The sequence below is a fragment of the Alexandromys fortis genome, unplaced genomic scaffold (assembly GCF_014885135.2).
Source record: "Alexandromys fortis isolate MF-2015 unplaced genomic scaffold, M_Fortis_MF-2015_v1.1 scaffold_0, whole genome shotgun sequence".
In the NCBI taxonomy this organism is placed as follows: domain Eukaryota; kingdom Metazoa; phylum Chordata; class Mammalia; order Rodentia; family Cricetidae; genus Alexandromys; species Alexandromys fortis.
In genome coordinates this window covers 46441841-46462355 of record NW_026067949.1, presented here as the reverse complement: position 1 = coordinate 46462355, position 20515 = coordinate 46441841, and the positions used below count along the sequence as shown (strand labels likewise).

General features: G+C 38.8%; 1 long non-coding RNA gene across 1 annotated transcript in view; it reads right to left on the bottom strand.

Moving 5' to 3' along the window:
• Positions 1–9534: 9534 nt before the first annotated feature.
• Positions 9535–20515, bottom strand: part of LOC126506263 (uncharacterized) — a 49105-nt gene continuing 38124 nt past the window's right edge. Inside the window, exons 4-5 of the long non-coding RNA XR_007593157.1 lie at positions 16843–16929; positions 9535–10013 (exon numbers count right to left, since the gene is read on the bottom strand). This is a non-coding gene — a long non-coding RNA (uncharacterized lncRNA). The remainder of the gene's footprint in view (positions 10014–16842; positions 16930–20515) is intronic.

Genomic DNA, 20515 nt, shown 5'->3' with positions numbered 1-20515 from the left:
TCAAGAACAATGGCAATGGGTTTTTGATCCTACTGTACCTATTGGTTTCGTGGGAGGCTAGGCAGTTTCGTGGATGCTCACCTTACTAGACCTGGATGGAGGTGGGTGGTCCTTGGACTTCCCACAGGGCAGGGAACCCTGATTGCTCTTTGGGCTGACGAGGGAGGGGGACTTGATTGGGGGAGGGGGAGGGAAAGGGGAGGCGGCGGTGGGGAAGAGACAGAAATCTCTAATAAATAAATAGATCAAAAAAAAGAAAAAAAAAGGCAAAAAAAATAAAAAGAAAAAAAATGCAACATAAATTTACAAAAATGTAATTTTTCCATCTTAAAACATGTGAGTTGACTATGGGGCTGTAGACACACTGAACTCATACTTCTGCATATATGCAGAAGTGACACCTTAGTAGGACATCAGCACGATTGTTTTTGAACTGTCAAGAAGAACCATATTTTATATGTATGTAAAGCAGTGACTTTCTTGTCAGTGATTTATTGATTCCTGTCTGTGAGGTATAATAGTAATGACTATATTAATTATAAGAAGGTCTGAGGAAAGAAAGTTTCTAACCTCTTCCATTAGCTGACAGTTAAGGATGGGCATTCCAGATAGCTATAATTGCCCTCTCTTGTTCCTTTCAATCTCAGCTAATTACAAAAGAATATCTTGTCTGAGTAAATATTCTGGAGACTCACATATGCCCACCATGCCTAAAAAAGTTTCAAAAAAATAACACATACTTGGGTGTTATGAAATGTATTCTATAACTGCACTGATATTTGAATGTGTCTGTTTAAAATGTCTACTTCAAAAGGAGTTCCCTGCGCCCCTCATGTTACCATGTGGGATATGTAGGATTGGAACCAGAATAAAAGTTAGGTGTTGCTATGGCTTTGGAACTATGCATGGTAATGGAAGTGTTTGTCTTAATTTTAAATCTGAAATATATCTGAATTATATAAAAAAAAACAGAAAATTTTAAAGACCATCAAACCCTTCCAATATCCTGCAAGTATTCCATCTTGGTTCCAGCAGAAAATGAGTGTGGCAATTATACACTAATTAGTAGAAAGATATTCTAAGCTGTTAGCCACTTAAGAAGACCAATATTGTCCATCTTTTACCTTCATTTCGCATCTTATGTGTCATGTGACAAGTTTGAGAAACAAAAATATTTATACTATGCTCCATCCTTCTCTTATGTGATTCTTTTGTGGTTTGTTGCATTTTTATGATGCACTTTATCAATATATTGAGGACATATCCTATATATGTCTTTGAATTACATATATGAACTACTAACCTTACGCATTATATACTTCAAAACTACTCAAAAGTAAAAATTAAAACAGATGAAACAAGGTAGCATTTTAAAACAAATATATTTTATTATAATCTCTTATTTTTATCATTTAAGTACATTTTTAATATTTCATTTAGACTGTTTCTATATGTATATGCACATATGTGCCAGGGTCCATCAGATCCCCTGGTGCTAGAGTTACAGGTGGTTGTGAGCCCCAAGATGTGGGTGCTGGGAAGGGAATTTGGGTCTTCTGTGAGGCTAACAAGCTCTCTTAATTGCTGAGCTATCTTTCCATGCCCTCTTACTATCATTTAAAAAGACTTCTTGTCTTATAATTATATTTTTGAAATAATTCCAAAATAAAAAATTGAGAATGCAATCAATGTGAAAAACATATGCTTTCCATATTTGAAAAATCTTATGCTACAGACATTTAAATACCAGATTCTTTAAAATTAGTTCATTTGCATTCTTGGTTATAATAATTGCTATAGTTGAAACTGTAAGTAAATTGTGACAAATGAAAGAACATTTTTGACTGTGATTATTCAATCATGATATTCATTTAAAAATCTCATCTCTCATTTAAGCAAAACTATTTTTCTTAAAATTTGACTAATAAGTTTATGTCTTCTCTCATGTCAATCAGTTTTCCTTGCAAACAAATCAAGCTGTGTCAAATAATTTTTGAAATTCCTTTTGAACACACTGAGAATTGTTGCTCGTGTTCAGCATGCACAGATTTGGAAATCTCACAGTTGGCCTTGCTTTCAGTTCTGCATCCGTACTTAACCAACCACAGATAACAAGTACATGGAAAATATTTCATCTGTACTAATATTTTTCCTGTCATTATCCCCCAAATAATGCAACACTTTTTCTAATTTTCATCTAATATTTATGCTGTACTAAATATTGTAAGTCACCTAGAAATGATTTGAAGTTTATGAGAGGATGTGTAAGTCACATGTATTTTTATAATTGGTCAGTACTAAATGATTTTGATATCCCAGTGTAGGGATCCCAGAAGAAAATAGTTTTGTATTCCAAGAAGCAATTGTATCATTTATTTTTTGGAGGAAGAGAAATGAACATTTCTAAGTGTCCCTGATCCATGAGCTGGCTCTTTTGAACCTATTCCCTATGCTAGGATGCCTTGTTCAGCCTTGATGAAGGGAGGTGGAGCTTGGTCCTGCCTCAACTTCATATGCCATGCTTTGTTGATTCCCATGGCAAGGAGATCTTACCCCATCTGAGTGGATATGGAGAAGTGGATAGGGGGAGAGAACTGGAGGAGAGGTGGGAAGTGAAACTGTGATTGGTATGTAAAATGAATAAAAAAAATTGAATTAAAAAAGAAAAGAATAACAAGCCTGTTTTGTGGCTCAGACGTCAGAGAGAGAGAGAGAGAGGGACCACACCCAGTGTCACATCTAGTGAATCAAAAATAATTTGGAGACACAGAAGAAAGCAACATATATATGCTATATGTACAGGTTTCCTTGAGTTAAAAATGCAGTAGGTGGAAGGTGATGGAATACTTTTGTTGCCGTCTGTGCCAGTCACAATTGAAATCTCAATGTTCACTCACATTTCAAATCAGCAATCATGAAACCACTCTTCTGCCACAGTTCAGCAAAACTAGAGGTGAAAAATCAAGCAGAGGAAATCACTGACCTAAAGAAAAATTTAAAAATACATTTAAATAAAAAGGTAAAGAATATTCTAAAACCGATGGAGAGAAATGCTAATATGAAAACATGCGGTAAGAGAAAATAGAAAATCTATAATGATCAGAAAATTCATAGTTTCATTATTAAGGATTAATGACCAAAGAAAGAAAACTGATATATTAGAAATTAGAAAAAGATCAGCAAGACACACAATTAAAAAACCAGGGGTCTGAAATTATTAAAGATAAAAGCTGAAATTCTATACATTGAAAACTGAGAAAAACAGAAGAACATAATAAATTCAAAATACAGTTATTTAAAAGACGATAAAGAAGTTTATCACATCAAAAAAATAAAAATAAAAAGTTTAGAAGACTGTGATGGGAAAGATACCATTACTGGTATAGACAATGTCATTGTTTTGAAACAGTCTATCTCCATAGCCCTGGCTGTCCTAAAACTCCCTGTGTAGGCCAGGCTGGCCTGGAACTCACAGAGATCTGCCCGCCTCTTCTTTCCAAGTGTTAGGATTAAAAATGTGCACAAGATTAAAAATGTGGAAAAGTTTTTAAATGTTTGATTATCTATGAATTTGATTAACACTTATTTGTTTAACATTTGTTCTTTGAGCCAGGTGGTGGTGATACAAACTTGTCAGAACTTGGGAGGAAGAGGCAGTTGGATCTCTGTGCGTTCAATGCCAACCTGGTCTATAAGAGCTAGTTCCAGAACAGGCTACAATGTTACAGAGAAACGCTGTCTTGAAAAGTCAAAGAAAAGCAAGGAAGGAAGGAAGGAAGGAAGGAAGGAAGGAAGGAAGGAAGGAAGGAAGGAAGGAAGGAAGGGAAGGAAGAAGATTTGTTGTTTGTCCATATATTGTTGTTCTAAAAGCAATCATAGCAATTGCTCTTGAGTAATATTTTATCTTTTTAGCTTTGCTATCTCAGTCTAGAATCCTCTTCATCTCTCTTGCTCTTCCTCTAGGCAGCTTTGTGAGTCTCTGATAACATCACTGAAACTACTCTTATCACCATTATTATTCTTTACATTCTTAAATATAGTTTTGAACTTTCATTCTACATCTCTTTATATTTTGCAGAAAGTCTTGGTCCAGTAAATTACATCTTTCTCCTTGAAACAGTTTATTTTATTGATTCCAGATCTTATGCTTTTCAGATCTTCCCTTTTGTTGGCTATTTCTTCAGCTTTCCTTGCTAAGTTCTATCTTAGCTTCTTCACCTCTTTTGTGTGTGTTGTCCTTCTCTGCATTTTTTTTGGTTTTTTTCTTAGTCTGGTTGTATGAATTTGAATACTCAATCCCTCACCCTCACTCTACCCATGCATATGCAAGCACATGTGCACGCACGCGCGCACACACACACACACATCTGTGGGCTATCTAATTCTAATCTACCTTCTATGGCATTGCCCTTGCCTTTCTCAGCATGCTGTGTCCAATTTCTCTGACTTTGAAATTATACTCAGAAACACCATCTCAGCTGCTATTATCATAGGTCAAGCCAGGAGCTTCTCCACCCCATGTCATTTCTAATTTCCTTCTTTTCTATTTTTAATTCTTCACAGTTTGTCCTCAATATCTTATCCAGAATGATCTTTATAACTATAACAATATTAACTTGAATCACATGGCTCTTTCACTCAAAACTTCTATTGGCATAGACTGCTGGGAAAAATAATTCACCTTCAAACAGACTCTGTTAGAGATTGTACCAAGTCTTGTAGGCAAGTATGAAGTCTGCAGAAGCAATAACTAAGAAAAATACAATTCGTATCAGGATTATATATTTATATTAAATATTACCATAAAGGAAAATTATGGACCACAGGAGTTTACAGTGTATATTGCACAGTGAAGCATGTTATTATAGGAAGAATATATTATAATCTATAATATGTGACACAAATATTATTTTACTTATTCAATCCAACATTTTTAGTAGTTTGAAAGAAAAAAAATTCCATAAATGAAGACACAAATAGAGTCTCTTTATTATTTATCTCCACTTTCTCATTATTTATCTCCACTTTCTCATTATATGAAAGATAGGAGCACTCACCAAAGACAAATAACTGTCCCAAGGTTTCAGTGAACATCAAAAATAGGACCAAAATGACTTCTCCTGGTACAGAGGACAGTCCTCATTCTCCTCCTCCTCCTCCTCCTCCTCCTCCTCCTCCTCCTCCTCCNCTCTCTCTCTGTCTCTCTCTGTCTCTCTCTCTGTCTCTCTGTCTCTCTCTGTCTCCTCTCTGTCTCTGTCTCTGTCTCTGTCTCTGTCTCTCTCTCTCTCTCTCTCTCTCTCTCTTCATAGACCCATATGAATAGAGGCATTTGGCCCTGGTCTTTCCAATGACCCCCAGAGCCCTAGTCCGTACAGATAGCCTTAGGCACTGGATAGAACATAAATGTCATGAAGCAGAAATCCATTAAAACAAAACTTCTAAGAACTATAATTCCAAGATGTTTTCAATTCAAGTAAAAAAAAAGTCTGTAGCATAACATAATGCATTCTTCATAGGAAGCATTTAGTATGCTAGCTCCTCTGATAATTATTATAGCAGACCTCTGGGATGAGGTCTATTATTTCCCCAATTTTCCATTGAGAAGATTGACTTGGGGAGGTTAAATCATTTGTCTAAGGTCACAGATAGCCAGTAGAAAACCCAGGAACCAAATTGACATTTTGTGATGCTAAAATTATGCTTCTAACTATCATGAAGTGCAAACCGAAGCTAATTTGTTCCAAAATTATTATGACTTTGAGTCACAGAAAACTACCCAGAGAAACTAAAGAAATAAAAATTCCTACAGGAATTTTCAAGATTAGGACACAGTCTACATTAATAAACAAAACTGCTAAATATTGCTACACAAGTTTTATTTATGCTTCTATATTTTTCCAGAAAATGCAACATGAAACACAAATACAGGAGTGTTCACATATAGAAAGATAGACACAACTTCCTGTATTCTTGCATATATCACTAAAAATCACTACACAGACTTCACAAAATAACTGGAGATTCTGACAGGTGGAAAGGATAGTGGAGTAAAGAAAACTGTATCTTGATTGGGTCCAGGAGGTAAGTTCCCTTTTGCTATGAACACATTGGACTTTAAACTGGAGGGGCCAGAAATACTCAAATGCCAATGAGGACAGACAGTTAAGAAAAAAAAAACTCACATTTTCCAAAAGACCCAAAAAAGAGCAGCCAAGTTTTAGATATAAACCATTCAGAAAGTATTTATTTCATGCAACTAAAATGAACAAAAGGAAGGCAATGTTCTGCTCCCACAGTCATACCATCAAGGGCCTAGTTAGTGCACATGTTTTTACTCTGTTAGGATATGATGGGCCCACACACTCTGCATCTCAAGAGTCAGATCCCTGGAGATGACATGGGAGCCTGGGCTTGACATTGGAGTTCTTTTTCACTTTCCTATTTGGATGGTGCTACAGGAAGACTGGTAGAGGGTCATTTCATCACCCCAATTAAGGGGTCCTTCTGTTCTGCTAGGACAAAGGAGGTACTTGTGGGTTCAGGAAGTCTCATCTAGGACAGGAATGAGGAAGAACTGCTCCACACAGTCAGTGGAGCTGCCAAGTCAGAGTCTGAGTATCTTCATTTACATAGAAGGAATAATAGAATTATAGAATGGACCTAACCCCATAAACTGCCAGAATAAAATAATATAAAGCCACGTTTTAAAATTAGGCATCAAGGCACACACCTTTAATACCAGCACTTAGGAACTTAGGAGGCAGAGGCAGGCAGATCTCTGAATATGAGGCCAGCCTGCCCCTCGTAGTGAGTTCAAAGACATCCATGGCTACACAAAGTAACCCTGTCTGCAGAGGTGAAGGAAGCAAAGGGGAATAATATCATCATAAAAACATTAAAACTCCAGGTTTTAACTATAATAACTGGTGATTTGAATAGGTGTGGCACCTATAGATTGTTGTGTTTGAATGCCTGACCCACAGGGAGGGACATTATTAGGAGGTGTGGTCTCATAGGAGGAAGTGTGTCACTCTGGTAGTGGATTTTGAGGATGTGAAGTAAAGGGAACACTCCTCCACTGCTGGTGGGAGCACAAACTCGTACAGCTGCTTTGGATTTCAGTATGGTGATTTCTTAGAAAATTAGGAAACAATCTACCTCTAGACCCAGCAATATAACTTTTGAGTATATACCCAAAGGATGCTCAATCATATCACAAGGACATGTGCTCAGCTATGTTCATAGCAGCATTATTTGTCATAGCCACACCTGGAAACGACCTAAATGCCCCTCAACCAAAGAATGAATAAAGATGTGGTACATTCACACAATGGAGTACTACACAGTGGAAAAAAATAGTGACAACTTGAAATTTGCAGGCAAATGGATGGATCCAGAAAAATCATATTAAATGAGGTAACCCAGATTCAGAAAGAAAATATAATATGTATTCTCTCATAAGTGACTTTTAGACATAAAGAAAAAAAAAACAGCCTACAGTTCATAATCCCAGAGAACCTAGCCAACAAAGAAGACCACAAAAAGAGACATACATGGATCTAAACTACATGTAAAGTAGAAAAGGACAAGATCTCCTGACTAAGTTAGGAACATAAGGATTATGAGAGAGGGTAGGAGGGGAGAAGGAGAAAGAGAAGGGAGTGGAAAAAAGTAGGTCAATAAAAACAATAAAAATTAATCTCAGCAAATATATAGATGATATAAAGTAACCTAATAAAAATTGGATTTAAGACCACAATGCCCAGGAAAAAAAGTGAGGAAATGAAGAGGACAGACTAAGAATCAGTGAGAGCCAGGCAGTGCCGTGCACACCTTTAGTCCCAGCAGTCCCCTTAGAACCACCCATTCCAACATCCAATCCCTTCTCACCTAAATCCGAGATTCACCTGAATTCATCTTCCTTCACTGTCATTTCCACCTGTGCCGCCCGGCTAGTCTTGGGAGTAAAGACTGTCCTGGCATGTATCCAAGCTGTCAGGGATCCCGTGATTAAAGGAACCTGCCTCTCCAGGCAGCTCTGGCCTCTCCTAGCTCCTCAGCAGTGGTGGAGCGTTGTGTCCTCCTCCATTCTTTGTACCAGTCCTGCCCTCCTGCTGTCTCGTTCATGCTGTCCCAGGGCTGGCAGCTCACCTGTGCGATATCCTGTTTCTGGAAAACTCTGCTTCCTTAATGTTATCCACCACCTCTAGCTCTTGAAGTCTTGCTGCCTTCTCTTTCACCATGATCCCTCAGCCTTCTTTAGTGAAGTCTGATGTGCATGACCTATTTAGAGTTAAGCACCTCATAGTCTCTTATTTCTTGCACATTGACCAGTTCAATGCCTCTCTGTTAATTCCCATCTACTGCAAGGTGAAGCATCTCCAATGAGGTTTTTGAAATGCTCTGCTCTATGGGCATAGCAATAAGCCATCAAAAGTGTAACCTCCACACTCTTCCTGTATCAGTAGTGTGCATGCACACATAAACACATGTAAATAAGTGTAATAAAAACAAATACATTAAGAACGAATACACATGTAACTTTATACACAGCTTTGTAACATCTTTTCACAGTGAAATAATGGAAATCATTTAGATTTCATTTAAAGAGCAAAAACAAAACAATGTGTTCTCTCTAGAACTTATGTTCTTGAAGAGTATATATAATATTTGGTGAAGATGGTTAAAAAACACTCACAACAGACAAGTATATGATGTTTCTGTGCTCTTATGAATGCCCATTCGTTAGATATAAGCAGTGCAAGCCACAATTTATTCCTCCGATGTTCTAATCAATTGATTCTTCCCCAGAAAGTGAAAAATGGTTAGAATCAGCAGCATAGAGTTTAACTATGGATAATTCATTATTCTCAAATCTGTTCAAAGAATGCAATGTAAGTGATTCTCAGTCTTCAGGCCTAGAGTGTCATTTAATCACCTAGTTCTTTTTATTTGAGGTACATTTCAAAAGTAATTTGTTTCTATTGTGAGAAGCACTGACAAAGGGTGTCTTTTCTATTGCAGCTCTGAATATTCATTATTGAAGATATCCAAGGCCTATAAAAGTTTGTTTGGACCCTTCATGTGTCAGAGCCAGGTTGGGCCCAAGTGTGCTCACTTCTTCATGTCCTAGGACAGAGAACTGCCGTGGACCTGAGCGACACCATGTACTACCCAGTGACATCACCTAAAGGAAAATGGTAGAACTGATTTCATAATTTCTTATTGTAAGAGCTGAGGATTATATGAGTACTTGCTCACTTTTATGGCCAGCCTCCCTTTCACACCTGCTGATGCTTAGCCAGAAGAGGAAAGGAAAGAATGCCTTGTTGCTGTTCTGTTGATTTAAAAAAAAAAACTTATTTCTTTTGAGGTTATAATATAATTATATTATTTCCCCAGTTCCGTTCTTCCCTTCAAACCCTCCTTACACTCTTTCAAATCCATGACCTATTTCATTAATTGTTTCTTTGTTTCTCTCTCTCTCTCTCTCTCTCTCTCTCTCTCTCTCTCTCTCTCTCACACACACACACACACACACACACACACACACACACACCCATAAGTACACAAATACAACCTGCTCAGTTTATATACTGTTACTTGTATGTATATTTTCAGGGCTGACCATTTGTTAGGATAACCAATTGGTATTCTCTTCCTTGGGAAAGACTGTTTCTCAGGTCTCAACATTCCTTAGTTGCCTGTAGTTCTTTGTGCAGGCTGAGGTTCCTGGACTCTGCAAACACCACATCCACATGAGCGTGTCCGGTGTGTTGTCCTTGTTCAGCTCATGTTTAGACAGCCATGTTGGTGAGACTTTATGGGTGTAGCTTCTGAAAGTTTAGAGGTGAAAATTCCCTGTTATTTTGGTTCTTACAAACTTCTCACTCCTTCCTTTTCTACAATGACTCCTAAGTCAGCCTTCGGTGAAAGAGTTCTCTTGCTGTTACTGGTCTCAGCAGCTCTTCAGTTTGATTGGTTGCGGCTTTTTGTAATGGTCTCCTATTTAACTGTAAAGAAAAATAAAATCTCTAGGTAAATGGAGGAAACTAGAGAGGATTATATTGAGTGAGTAACCCAGACCCAGAAAGACAAACATCACACTCTTCCCTCTCATCTGAGACTCCTAGCTCCAGATCTTCAGATGTGAGGATATAGCCTGGAGTAACTGTAGGAGCTAGGAAAGAAGAATAGGGGCCACTGCTAGGGTGAGGATGTGGGAAAACAATAAAGAGGTAAATACCACAATGCAAGAGATCTGAAGAGGGAAATGAGAAAAATTGGAGGGACTCTAATATGGAGGGGGTCGCAAATAAATACAGAAGAAGGAGGAAGAGGGGGTAAAATAACAGTAAGGATGCCTGAAAAAAGTAAAAAGGAATTAAGCAAGTGACTATAGCCTAAAATACCTATAATACATATAAGTCTGCATATAAACACACATATATAGTTTAAGTATTTTTTTTCCTGAGCTGAAAATGCTTTCCCCAGAAACCCACATCTTCTAATATATATACTGGTCACGAGAAGCCCTCTCCAAGAGTCTCCCAATACATCATACACTATTGCTATTGCCATGCACTTTAGACTCAGAATTCAGAGGCCTGTGATATGGAACTTATTGGAAAACTTTCTCTCTGAAGACTAGCTCTCAGTACCAGAAGGTGCCATGCAAGCTTCCAAAGCATGGAAGTTAGCAACTGTCCTACATAGTACATAGTCCCTATGAACCACAATGACTACTATGAAAGATAGCCCTAAGAGTGAAGTAATGCCATGAACACCTTGGTGGTCACTGGCAACTCTCTAACTGAACTTAATACCTGCTCAACAAGAGGGACATCATGTCAGGTACTGAAAACCTAACTAACTACTAGGAACTAGTAAGTCACACACCTTGGAGAAGAACCTTCAATTCCCACATAACTAAACCAGCATAATCCCCAGCTACATTCTAAATGTTTATTCTTATACACACGGGTAAGTGTAGTCCTCATCCTACATGAAGTAAATGTCTCTTTGAAACAGAAAAAAAAAAAAAAACACTTCCAAGTGATCACACAGTAGATGTCTGTGAATCCATTTATTTTCAATAAATGTTTGCAAAGACCTGAAAAGACATACGGATTAAAGGCATACAAAACATTTAATTCAGATTTTGTATTATAATGTTGAATAATTTCATGGGGTTCAATGTAAAGGCTCATTCATGTCTGTTTTGGGTGCTATAAATAGTTAAAAAATAATGGTTGTGAAGGAAGATGCAGTTTCTGCACTGCATGTCCTTACAGTAAGGGTGGACTACAGACAAATGGAAACTTCGCTGGGCATGGGGGAGGGGTGTAGCTAGGAGGAAAGGAAATACGAGACTTTCTAGAAGTAAACACTCCTGCATGAAGTCATGCAAATTTTACATGAATGTTTCTTTCAGTTTGTCTTATATATTGTCCCATTTGCATTAATTATAGACACCAATGTTTGCTGTAATGACAGGGCAAGTACAAGCCTTCTCTAGAAATTACTATTAGCCATAGTTGTGGTGGCCATAGGGCTAGATGACTGCTGGAGGAAATTGTTTCCCGCCTAGCATAATACCAAGGGCTCATTAGATGATGTCGTACTTTGATCTATTTTATTTAATCCTTAAATTAATTTTATTGAGTTATAATTATTATTTCCATCTAGAAATGAGAAACTAAGTTTTAGATTAAGTCATTTTCTAACTAAATTAGGCTCCAACTCTAGCTAGTTTTCTGAAGCTACAGCAAGTACTTACCCAGCTGCCTATCAGGAAAGTCTTCAACTGAAGTCAATGAAAATGAAGTAAAACTGTATACATTAACTTCTGGTGTTTGCTTTGCTTTCGAAATGCACTGTTGTTAGAAAAACGTGGACATATTGTGAGAGACTTTGGCTCTAGTCTTTTACTTCTCTGTAGCATTGCATCATGAACCACATGGATATCTGTCTGTTCTACAATGGGTGGACACTTGTTTAGCTTCCGGCCACCATCCCCCTACCAATATTATCATGAGCATCCTACACACTTTTGAAGTACATTGCTCACAGATAGGGCTGTTTCTTTACGGTTTATCAACAGAAGGGGAGATACAAGCTCTAGCTTTATGGAAAAATTGCTTTCCAAATTGCTCGTATTATTTATCACCTCACAGTGTTCCCGTTAGCACACATTCTCTTCAATATTAGGACTGTGGAATTTCCCAGATTTTGTCTATGTCTAATTATGAATGGCTAATTATTATGATTTTGCTTTTGTAATTTCTTCATTGTTAGTGGTATTAAACATTTTTCCTGCCTGCTGATCACACATTATTTCCCCTTATTGATGTATTTATTGTTATCATCTCCATCATTTTTTTCTGTGTGATTGTTTGTCTTTGACCTCATAAATTACAGCTATTACTGTTAAATTTAAGGACTCTAACTAATCTAGTCTCAGAAGGACAAGCACTGTCTTCTAAATTGTTAAATTCTCCTTTTCACATCCAAGTGCATAATCCACCTATGGCTGCACAGTTTGTACAAAAGTTTCTATCACCTTTTCTGTCTGGTTATTGAACTCATCAGCATCTCCTATTAATTCCTGCAGGCTTCAAATATCTACAATGCTTCCTCTAACCTTAACTACCCAGGGTTCTGCATTTTTTATGGCCTATCTACAGCCTTTCCAATATTTTCTATTGATCACCTTGCTTTATTTCTATTGCTTAAACTACAGTAATCATTTGCTAGTCACGAAATTCCCTTGTTTTTCATCCTGATTTTTTCCCCCAGGGAGGATTCTAAACATTAAAACATAATGATTAGTTGACCGATAGCAAAATGTTTTCAAGAACAGGCAATACTGCTAAGTAGATAAAAGTGCTTGTTGTAAAAACCAGATGGTCTGAGTTTGATCCCTGAATACCATGGTAGAAGAGAACTGACTTGAAAAAGTTGTCTTCTCATCCCCAAATATGTAACATGCATAGGCCTGAGTGTGTGTGTGTGTGTGTGTGTGTGTGTGTATGTGGTGCATGCCCACGAGCACACACACAAACACATAATAATTTAAAAACATAAAAAAAAACTCATTCAGGATAATCAAATTATCAATAAATTAAATTTTTCCGGAATACTCGCATATTGTCACTTACTCTCTAGCTAAAGTATGGATGGTCCTTCTGTACTCACGAACTTTTTGTAAGAATGCTACTGACTGCTACAAAGACTGCCCTGAATTCCCTGCCCTGAGGTCATCAGGCAGCTAAGGTTTTAGACTGTGTCACTTTCTTGGTATTGAGGTCACAGACTGCCCTGAATCTCAGCACAGGTGGCCCATCTGTGGGAAGTTCCCCAGTCTGTAAAGCAGGAAGGTGTGGCGTGGGTCTGTGGCAATTCACTAGCAAATGCAAAGCTCCCGTGCTGTGTCTACCAGAGAACTGGCATACATCAAAGACTTCAGGAGGCAGCAAACACAAAACTGCTGAATTAACAAAGTGTTCCGCTCTAGACCTGCCCAAAGGAGGCGGGGGAAGCGGGGGAGCACTGCATAGGAGAAACATGTAGCTCTACCTAGGCTCTGCCAAGTGGTCTCCAGTGCTTTGCCCAGATAGTTTGCTTCCCATGAGTTCTGTCAGCTGTCAACAATTCACTAGTTTATAGAAATGCCTTCCCTTTCTATCTCCTACAGTGGATCTTATGTTAGTAGGTTTGAGGACTGTGACATTCTTTAAGCTACTTCAGGGCTAACTAATAAGAAAGCTTGATCTTGTTCTTGGGGTCTCAGTAGTCCTCATTGTCCGCTATGTTCAGCGAGACCGGTTTTAACCCAGGCTTTTTCAGACCCAGGCCAGCTGGCCTTGGTGAGTTCCCGATAGGACATCCCCATTGTCTCAGTGTGTGGGTGCCCCCTTCGCGGTCCTGAGTTCCTTGCTCCAAGAACAATGGCAATGGGTTTTTGATCCTACTGCACCTATTGGTTTTGTGGGAGCCTAGGCAGTTTGGATGCTCACCTTACTAGACCTGGATGGAGGTGGGTGGTCCTTGGACTTCCCACAGGGCAGGGAACCCTGATTGCTCTTTGGGCTGACGAGGGAGGGGGANGGTGGGGAAGAGACAGAAATATTTAATTAATAAATTAATTAATTAATTAAAAAAAAGAAAGCTTGATCTTTTGACTATAAGCAGTGGTTCACCGTGTGTGTAGCTCTTAGAGTTCTTGCAATCTTTGTCTAATCTCTGTATAGACTGTAGCAATAAAATGACTTCTAATAACATTCTGCTGTACTCATAGATTAGAGCTTTGCTCAGCCACCACCAGAAAAGCTTCCTTATATAGCAGATGGGGAAAAATGCAGAGACCGTCAGCTAGTCAATATACAGAGAGTGCGAAGTCTTGTAATACTCAACCCTAAACGAGATGTTCCCATCAAGTTCCTCACCTCAGGGCTCAGGAAACACTGTTGAAGAAGGGGCCGAAAGAGTATAAGACCCAGAAGAAACAGGGAACACACATACACAAAAAAAAAAAAAGGCTTTCTAAATACTACAGGATGGACACATGAGCTCACTGGGACTGAGGCAGACGCACAGGGCATTCATGGTCTAAAGCTGAAAAAAGTGGGCATGTGATCCGTCCCTAATCCAGAACTATCTCCAATTGATATGAACTTGCAAATTTAGTTTAATTGAAGGGAATCTCACTGGGGAAACAAACTGCTCTCAAGGGTAGGCCTCTAGTCATGTAGTAGATGCCAAGAGAAAACAAACTCAATGGCATTTTTGGAGGTTCCTTTTCTCGTAATGTCATGTCAGGCTTCTTTCCTTCCTCTTTAACCTTTTTCTGATTTTAGAATTTTTTAGTCTCTCTCCCTCCCTCCCTTTCACACCCTTCAGGTCCTTTGCATTTATATTATGACTTCCAGTTTTGTGTTTTTGTGGAATCTGTGAGTATATGAACAAGGGAATCTCTGTATCTGTACGTCTCCTGTGCCATTTCTTGGGTTCTTTTCCTTCTGTTTGCTTGCTTTGTCCTATTCCGATGTGTTTGCTCTTGTTTTATCTTAATATATTTAATTTTATTATTGTTCCTTACAAGCCTGATTGTTTTCCAATGAGACAGGAAGGAGTTGGATCTGGGTGGGACAGGAGGTGGAAAGGAACTGAGAAGAGTAGGGGGAGGGGAAACCATATCAGGGCATATTATATGAAAAAAATCTATTTTCAATAAAAGAAAAATACTTATTTAAAATTCAAAAAATAATATTATGTACAGAAAGGGTTTCATCTCTCAAATATGGTCCAGTGCTGTAGCGATCACAAAAGTCACTAATGGAAATACACTAAATACAAATTTAAAATGAGACCAAAGGTCATGAAGGAGGGGACTTGACCCTTTAACCTATATATTCATAGTAATCAAAGTGTCCTGGTCATGATTCAGCTACTACAGTTATTTACTGGCTTTCTCATAATATAGAATCTCTTTTCTGAAATATTCTTCATGCAGGTTTATATAAGTTCTGGGAGGTATTATCCTATACATCTCATTTGCATACTAGAGAACTAAAATATAATTGAGTTACTTATTTTATCCTTGGGAACACTATTAATGGGACAGTTAGAATCCACAAGACTTCAACATTAATGGGTTCTTTCATTAGAACTTCAGACAAGTAGATGCCACAGCAACCAGTTACCAAAGAAAATGGAAAGCCATTTTTAAAAGAGAGCAATGAGAGTAATAGCCTTTGGGTATTGTTTCCCCACTTTAAAGAGCCTGGAATTCAAAGTGTTAACACCTCTAAGCTGTTCCAACCAGGGAATATATACTGTTGAAGATTGGGAGTTATTTAAAATGCCAGTGAGTATAATAGCGGTGTTCTGAGATAGCCATTTCATCTGCCTACATTACTCTAAAATTAATGAATAATGAAGCGGTGCCCTTCACATTCTCTTCCCTTTCCATTCCAAGATATATTGATCAGATGACATTTATTTAAGTTTGGGATAATGTATTAATTTCAAGATAATTATTCAATATACTTTTGTCACTGTTGATACGCTTCAATGTCATGCAGGGGCCGAGGGATGAATAAACTGTTATCTGACATTGGTGGACAGAGGGCTAGAAATGAATGCAGTTTTTCTCCTTGAGATTCACTGACTTGGGTTCTTATGGGAGGGGTCATGAAAGTGGAGAAAGCTAAAGATAAAGAGGGGGAGGATTGTGTAACCCCCGTGTTAAGAGGAAATGAATGTTTGAAAAGATGGTATTTGGGGACAAAGTGCCTTTTCTATTGTTGCAGGGGTCAGACTGATCTTCAGCAAAGCTGACAGAGCCCATCCTTAGTGGATGCCACTGCAATATTAACACTCATTTGGAGCAGATGTGACTAAAAGCATGAAACATTGAACAAACAGCTGCCACGGATCCAAGGCCATTGCGTAAGCTCTTATGTTCTATTAATGCAGAGGATTCGCAAGGCCAGGAGGGCAGAAGCTATTCCCCTCAGCTCCTCAGCAGATGGGCCCAATGATGGCTCCTCAGAGAAGTGCTTCCCCATAGAGGCAACCCTCCACCTCATGCAAAGATTCTAATATAAAATATCTACCCAAAAAAAGGATGCATCTAAGGTCAGGTTATGCTGTGTTAAGAAATCTGCACATATGCAATGTACTTCAATGGATACTGGCTTCTGTTCAACTGTTTCACTCATCTCTGATTCCAATAGTGTGCTGGGCTTAACGACGTCTCTTTCCTTCTCAGTTTCTAACTGCCTTTGCTCACACTCTCATGTACAGGGGATGCTGAATATCGCTTGCGCTTCTGCTTACCTGAGCCAGGGAACTCAGAGTGCTGCCACTGTCCACACCCATGTAGAAATCTACCTTTCCCTGTGTTCACTGGGACAATTTGAATTTCTGAAATACAAAACAAAGGTCAAATACTGTAGATCACAGCTAAAATCCATTCATAACAAGAAGCAAACAGTGTTTGGTTTTGCTGTAGTAGGGAAGACACCGGGTGATGTTGGCAAGTCAGAAGAGCACCAGGGCAATGTGGCTCTAGCTTGTTCTCCTTCCAGATGGTTTCTAGTCCGTGGCATTCTCACTTCTCCGTGAAGACCAGAGCCACCTGGGTAATCCATCCACAACAAGCTGCACTGCCCTCCAGCAAGCACAGAATTTCATCAGGGTAAGTAGATGTGGGAGAGGTTGGTGCAATGTGCTTTATTTATTCTCAGAAGCCAATGCTTCATAGCTACAATTCTCCTACTACCCATCATTCTCTCCATGACCTCTGCTTCAACCTGAGGGGTGACAGTCAAGGGAGGGAAGGAGTTGGGGAGGGACTGAACGTGTAAAGCCGTGTCTCAAAAATGATATCAGAATGCAGCAAGTATTCCACTTACTCATTTTCCATGGAACACACTCTGTGCCAAACACATATCCAACTGCACATTAACAAGGCCCACGATCATAGGAAGCTTGTATTTCAATGCAGCGCAACTGACAAAATGATAGGAAGCAAAGGAATTAGCCCAAATCAAAAGATTCAAAGTCTTTTAGACTTTAATGGTTGCTCTCAAGATAGCAAAGTGGGGAAATGTAATAGAAAATATGGCAGTGGAGGGTGCAAGCGGAGGGAGGCACAAAGGTGAAGGGAAACCTCTCTGAGGAGGAAGTATCTGAGGCCTGACAGATAGAGGGCAAAGCAGCCACCACCAGACAGTCTGAAAATCTCAGGTAGAAGAAGCATTAGAAAATAGATCCACCAGGAAAGGATCTAGGAGCATTGGAGACAGAAGGAAAATGCTTTAGCTGCCTAAGCTGAACCACTTTAATTATGATATAAACTTGGCTTTTTGACCATCTTGAATGAAGAGTTGTGGGTAGAGGGGCCTCAGAAGGAGATGAAATTTTAGTCCCATTTAGCAGATGGGTCTCCCAGGATCCTTCAAACAATCAGTGTCCACTGAGCTGTGATCCATAGTCAAGTTCACTTCTAGCCCCTCAGCTGCTCTCTCAAAAATAGAAACATGTTCAGAAAGGAAGGAGGCGTGCTAGGCATGACTGTATTTCTTCATACACACAGTTAGGTCTACTCATAGCAGCTGCCATATTGTTAAATATGGAAGACAATGCCGAACTTTACCACCACACCAGGAATTGTTGGGTAAGAACTGTAAGTCGTGCATGAACATTTGCCCAAATACCTCAGAACTGAACTAAACAAGATGTGCTGAGAATGGTACCAGAGGGGAAGTCGGCTCAGAATGTTCTATTTTATTTTCCTCCCTGGAACCTAACATGGCATAAATCAAAAGCCAGGAAGTCACAGTTCCAAACAAGTTGTGCTAGATGCTGCTTAGAAACAGCAAAGCAACGTGTTAAATGGCTGTCACGCTGCAACGCTCTCTGCCCCTCAAGAGGGAGAATGTCTGGAAGCCACCTTTCTTGTGTGGCATACAATGAAACAAGCTGAAGTTGAAAATAGCATAAAGAGAAAGGCTGCTCTGGTATATGCTGGCACGGTTATAAAACATATGTGCAGACATGGAAAAGATGAACTGATGTGCATCTGTGTGGCAGAGTGTGTGTGTGTACATGTGTGTGTGAGTGTGGGTGTGTGTGTGCGTGTGTGTACTCAGGATGGTATGGGGAAGAAAACTGCTCCTATATGTGGTTTCAAAACTTTGCATATCAGCTATTTAGTTCAAGATTCACCAACAGCATGATTTTGACTTTTCTTTGAACTGAAAACCACCACTTGTCATGGTTCGCATACTCTCTTGACCAAAGAGTCAAAACGGTTCTATATATAGGGCTTCCAACAGTCTTCAGAACTATATACTGAGTCCCAGGATGCAATAAAACATACTTAAGATGCTTACTTCCTGGGGGTTAAGAGGATTAAGAATGACTTATATTGCATTTCTAGGCAGTTACACTTTATAAAGTCCATAAAAATAAACATTATCCTCATAAAATTGCAAGCCTCAAGGATGTTTTAACGGAAGCAATATGGTCTGCTTTGGGTAAATTTGCCTTGGATACATCGGGTGGTTTCAAAGCACAGACAGCAAGCCCAAAGAACTAAGTGAAATCAGTGACATGTATATGCCGTTGACAAGTTCCATCCTCTAATTAAAACTCTATCACACTATCACACTCCCAGTACCCTAATATAGCTCCTGGCTTGTGATTGGTCTCAGTGACTGAAATTTGTTACAGTAACCACCATTGTGTTGTAATATAAGAAGCTCTGATCCTTACTTTAAGGATCTATACGATGAGGCTCCATCAAGATCCACCCATGCGAGAGTCTGCCCTTCTACTGTTCCTTTGGGGAGCATGTTGGCTATTTTTATGTCAACTTGACACAAGCTTGAGTTATTGGAGAAGACGCTACCACAATTGAAAAAAAAAGCCTTCATAGGACTAGTCTCTGAACAATCCTTTAGGATACTTTCTTAGTTTGTGATTGACGTGAAAGGGCACAACCTATCATGGATGAGGCCATCCCTGAGCATGTGGTCCTGTATGCAATATTTAAGCAGGCTAAACAAGCTATGAAGAGCAAGCCAGTAAGCTGTAAGGGGTCTTCATGGTCTCTGTGCCTGTTCCAGTCTTAAGTTCCTACCCTGACTTCTCTCAATGATGGATTGCAATCTGCAAGATGACAACTCCCTTTCCTCCAAAGTTACCTGTGATCATGGTGTTTGTCACAGCAGTCCACGCCTAATTAAGACAAAGGGCATTCATAGACTACCCCAAATTTCCCTTGTCTTTTTTGCTTATTGCAGGGAGTCTGTAACTCAAATAAAGAATCTCCTCAATGTGGGGGTGCATTTTTTTTTAGTTTAACTTTGCTTTGTCAACAAGATTATTACGTTCCTTAGTCCTGAAGAGCAGACTCAATATATAAGTACTAGAAAATATTCAGTTGATATAGGCAAGCATAAGTATCAATTGACTTATTGATGTGACTCGTTTCAGACTTAGATGATTTATTTGTTTATTTATTTATTTACATTATTTTAGGTAATGTTGGTGATTGAATTTAGGACCTTGTACATACTGGGCAAGTGTTGTCCTGCTAAGCCTGCATCACCAGAGAACATTTCAGAAAGAAGTTACAACTTCCTGAACTTTATTCCAACTTGGAAACGATGTGTTTTCACATCTGCTTCCCCCTTAGCTCAGGCTTAGAAGGGGTTGAGAATGGGTTATAGAATGAATAGTTTTTACTTCTTTAAAACATATTTTACCCTCTTGAAGGAAAAATGAAAGGAAAATTGTACTCCACAGTCTGTAATGGATGCTATTTGAGGAATATGTAAAACGGACAGAATCCTGGCTTCACTTAGACTTCTGTGTACTCCACCAACTAGAGTTTTAGATTGTCTGTGAAAATGATATGTAGGACTCCCTTGTTTTCATCTTTATTCTATCACCAAATTTTCATGGCTTTAATTCTTAAATGTCCTATGTAGATTGTATGTTT